Here is a 5,355-nt window from a genome sequence, read left to right as displayed (position 1 = left end):
TCTTTCACATTTCAATATTTGTCTACAATTTTTAATGATATGTAATTATTGATTTTCAATAAAGTTAATGAAAATGCAGATACACCCTACTGGAACTTATGGGATGCAATGAAAGCGGTCTTAAGAGGAAAATTTATAGCAGTAAATTCACACATTAGGAAAAGAGAACAAGGTCAAAAATGATTGTATGCTGTACCTCCAACCACTAGAAAGAGAAAAGCAAGTCAAGCCCAAAGCCCAAAGAAGGCAGGAAGTTATAAAGATTAGAGCAGAAATTAACGCATTGCAGATGAAGGAAATAATACAAAGAAGAAATGAATTAGAGTTGGTTCTTTGAAAGAATAAATAAAATTAATAAAGCTGTAAGCAACCTGTTAAAAAAAAAAGTAAAGTCAAAAGCCAAATTCATGTAATAAACAATGAAAAGGGCAAAATCACTAGAGATCCTACAAAAATTCAGATCATCAATACCTACTTCCAAAATCTTTATTCTCACAGGACAGAAAATGCAGAGGACATTGAGTTTCCTACATATATATGAAATGCCAAAACTGAGTCAAGAAGATTTACAGGGCCAGTGAGCTAGCTCAGTGGACTAAAGCACCTGCTTAGACAAGCTTAGGCAAGCCTAGGGACCACGGTTCTATCCCCAGCACAACATGCCATGCCAGCCCCATCCCCAGGGTGAGCTAAGCTGGCCACAGAGTCCAGGTGGCATACACCTGTAATTCTAGCACTGAGGAGTCTGAACACAGGAGGATCACTATGAGTCTAAGATGCATAGTGAATCCCTGCAACAACTAAATACATTTTTAAAAAGAACAAGACGTACAAACTCTAAAAAACCCAATAATGAGAAACAAAATTGAAAAGGTAATCAAAAACCTGCCAACAAAGGAAAGCCCAAGTCCTGATGGATTCACAGAAGACTTCTACAAGAAATTTAGAGAACATTTAATGCCAACTTTTCTCAAATTCTTCAATGAAATTGAAAAGGAAGCAATTCTCCAATACTCATTCCTGGAGACAAGTACCACTCTGATTCCAAAACCAGAGAAAAATCCAACTAAAAAAAGAGCTACAGAACAATCTTTCTAATGAATATAGATACAAAAATCCTCAATAAAATACTAGCAAACAGAATGCAGCAAATCATCAAGAAGATTATGCATCATGATCAAGTGGGATTTATCCCAGAAATGCAGGCATGATTCAACATACACAAATCCATAAGTAACATATCACATCAATAGAATGAAGAACAAAAATAAAATGATCATCTCAATAGATGTAGAAAAAGGTTTTGACAAAAACTGACACTCATTCATGATAAAAAAAAAACCCTAAAGAGAATTGGAATAATGGCCTATATCTCAAACTGATAAAAGCCATCTATGAGAAATCAACAGCCATAATCATCATACTAAATGTGCAAAAACTGAAGGCCTTCACTTTAAAATGAGGAACAAAGGGCCAGCCTGATAGTTCAGTGGAATAAAGTACCTGCTTAGGCAGAGAGGAGTGGCTGGGGTTCGATCCCTGGCAATTGAGACTGGCCATGGTGGTGCATGCCTGTAATCCCAGCATTTGGGAGGCTGAAAGCAGGAGAATTACTATGAGTTCAGTCTACATAGTGAGACCCTGTAGACCTTGTCGATCCTGTCCTAAATACAACAATAAATAAATAAATCAGGAACAAACAAGGATGTCCACAGTCTCCACCCCTATTCAAAATACTTCTGGAAACATTAGCAGAGTGATTAGACAAGGGAGAGATATAAAATGAATACGAATTGGAAAAAAAGTAAAATTAACATTACTTGCACATGATATGATACACTACATAGAGGACCCAAAAAAATCCACCAAGAGTCTTATAGATTAAATCACCAAATTCAGCAACATATCAGGATTCAAAGTAAACACGCAAAAATCAGTAGCATTTTTGTACGTACAACAAACTCACTAGTAAGAAATTAGAGAAAGCAATAACATTTCACGATAACATCTAAAAAATGAAATACTTAGGAATCAATCTCACACAGGATGTATAAGATTTATACAGTGGAAACTATGGTACTGCAAGAAAAGAGATTGAAGAGGATTTGAGAACATGAAAAACTATTCCATGCTCCTACATAGGAAAATCCAACATTGTGAACACAGCCATACTCCCAAAATTGTTATACAGATTCAATACAGTCCCAATTAAAATGCCATTAGTATACCTCACAGAGCCAGAGAAAAATTTCCTCAAATTTATTTGGAACCAGAAGTTAGACAGAATATCAAAAGCAATCCTGAGCAACAAGGGAAAGGGATGAGATATCACAATCCCTGCCCTGAAATTATACTATAGAGCTACTATGATAAAATCAGCATGGTTCTGGAATACAAACAGACCTGAACACCAATGGAACAGATTAGAAGCTGCAGACACAACTGCAAACATACTCAGTGACCTTATCTTTGATAAAAGGGTCAAACATGCTCACTGGAAAAAAAGATATCCTGTTTGGTGCTGAAAAACTGGCTTTCCATATGCCAAAGGCTAAAACTAGACCTATGCCTATCACCATGCACAAAGCTACGGTCAAAATGGATTAAAGATTTAAATATTAAAATAGAAACACTAAATCTTCTCAAAGAAAATATGAGTAAAAGACATGGGGAAGTAGAGAGCTCATAAACAAAAACTAAACTGCACAGGAAATACTTCAAAGACTCAATAACTTGGATCTGATCATTTCAAAAGGTTTTGTACTTCAAAGCAAATCTTCAACACAGTAAAAAAAAACCCACAAACTGGGAAAAATATTATAGCTGACTGTCCCTCTGACAAACACGTCCTATCTAGAGCATATAAAGAATTTTTAAATAATCAGCACCCAATTTCCAAGTCCCAATCCTAAAAGAGGAATATGAAATGAATATACACTTCTCAAAGAAATACAAATTTCAAGTAAATACATGAAAAAAATGTTCAACATCCTTGGTCACTCGAGAAATGCAAATTAAGACAACACTGAGATTCCATCTCACCCAAGAAAGAATGACAAACATCAAGAACTCAGCCCATAACAAAAGCTGAAGAGGCTGTGCAGAAAAAGGAACCCTTCTCCACTGTGATGGGAGTGCAGACTGCTACAACCACTATGGAAAGCAGTATGGAGATTCCTTCAAAAGCTAGAATTGGAGACCCCATTCAAGCCAGCTACTCCTCTCCTGGATATTTTTCCAGAAGAACTGATATCACAGTGATATATGTGCACCCATGCTTGTGACAGCTCAATTTGTTAAAGCTAAATCCTGGAAACAACCCAGATGTACATCAACTGAAGAATGGATAAAGAATACGTGGTATTTTTGCACAGTGGACTATTGTTCAGCTATAAAACAAGATAAAGTTGAGGTTTACTGGTAAATGGATGCAACTAAAGTCCATACTCTTAAGTATAAGAAATGAGACCTACATGTGCAAACATTGTATTGCCTCCTTAGTGTGATAATCTGAAAGAGAAAATAAAATGTGAAGGGTACAATAGATACTGGGAAAAGAAAATAAACATATTCAAAAGGAAAATGTTACTGAGTTATGGAGAAGGACAGGAGAATGAGTGGGGAAAGTGATTCATGTATGTATGTAAGCAGGATGGTTTGGACAACCGTACTGTGCATTTCTACTGGTCTGTGGAAAGGAGTGGATAATGCTTTATTTGTTTTGTCTCCTTTTTTCAATTCATTGCACTTCATCTCTTCTTAATTTCTTATAAATTTTTTTCTTTTCTTGTTCCAATTTTACATGTATGTATCTGGTAATATGAATAACTGGCTGGAAGAAAACACTATGCATTACAACAAATACTGTAGAATTCATATTACTTTGTTAAGTGAAATTTTGTATCACATAATTTTTTATGTTTTAATTCTAATTTGCACTATCTTTAAAAAATAAAAAATATATAAAATAAATAAAAAATCCATATGACCAGGAATATAGCTCTGTGGCACAGTGACTGTACAAGGTCCTGGGTTCAATTCCCAGTACTAACCACCATCTTCCTCACCATCTACCACAAGGAATATAATAGTCAAGATCCTAGAAAGTTATCACAAGAATAGAATATTAAAAGATAGCATAGAAATGAAACAAATCATTTCTTTGGAATGCAAAGAGCTTTATAAAGTAAAGCTCATGAGAAACAAAGCACACTTTTCAAATCAAAAACTTAATGGGAGCTTAAAATAAAATTTTCAAGCCCTAAAAGAAAACAAACTTCAACTCAAATTAATGTACCTTGAAAAACTATCTTTCAAAATGGATGGAGAAATGCTGTTCTGGCCCCACCCCCGGGGCACACTGAGATGGTGACTGGGACTGGGCATGGTGCTAAATGCTTGTAATCCCAGTGCTTGAGAGGCAAAAAATAAGAGAATCACTATGAGTCTGATCTATGTAGTGAGACCCTGTAGATCCTGTACTAAATACAGGGTTTGGGTTTTTTTTTAATTTTCTTTATTTGTGTGTGTGTGTGTGTGTGTGTGTGTGTGTGTGTGTGGCCAGCTCAGCCCACCAGGGGGCAGAGCTGGCTGGCATGTGGTGCTGGGGGATTGAACCACCGTCTCTGTGCTTTGCTAAGCTTGTTCTAAGTAGGTGCTTTAGACCACTGAGCCATCTCTCCAGCCCGAAATACAGTTTTAAAAGGATGGAGAAATAAGATAATTCCATAAGAAAGAACACCTGAAGAAATTCAGGAAAAACAAATAAGCACTCCAAAAGTTCTGAAAGATTCTAGAAAAAGATAACAAGGATTACAGCCCTATGAATCCCAACAGAATGAATTCTTCTGGCAAGGTAAACAATAAATAGAGGGGAACAAACAACAGAAAAGTAACCCAACAAGCATAATTAGACACATATCAATTATAACAGTCAATGTTATAATGAGTCAAACGGTCCCAATTTGCTAATCAAAAGAAACTGACTAGACCAGATGTATTCACACATGCCTGTAATCCCAGCACTTGGGAGACCGGTGCATAAAGATTGCTTTAAGTTAGAGCCTACAAAGTGAGTTTGATACCAACCTGGACTACATAGAGAAAACTTCTCTCAAAAAGACAAAGAGCGAAACGAAGAGTAAAAAAGGAAACAACCTGGAAGAATGGATCAAGAAGCAAGATCCAACAATGTGCTACATACAAGAAATATATTTAACTCAAAAAGAAATTCATAGACTGAAAGTCAATTGATAAAAACAGTACTCCATGCAACAACAGAAACTGAGAAAAAAGCATAACAGCTATTCTATTTGTAGACAATGTAAACTTTAAGCCAAGACTGATCAAAAGAGA

This window comes from Octodon degus, unplaced genomic scaffold (genome assembly GCF_000260255.1).
Source record: "Octodon degus isolate 3935 unplaced genomic scaffold, OctDeg1.0 scaffold00287, whole genome shotgun sequence".
In the NCBI taxonomy this organism is placed as follows: domain Eukaryota; kingdom Metazoa; phylum Chordata; class Mammalia; order Rodentia; family Octodontidae; genus Octodon; species Octodon degus.
This window is presented reverse-complemented; position numbering follows the sequence as displayed.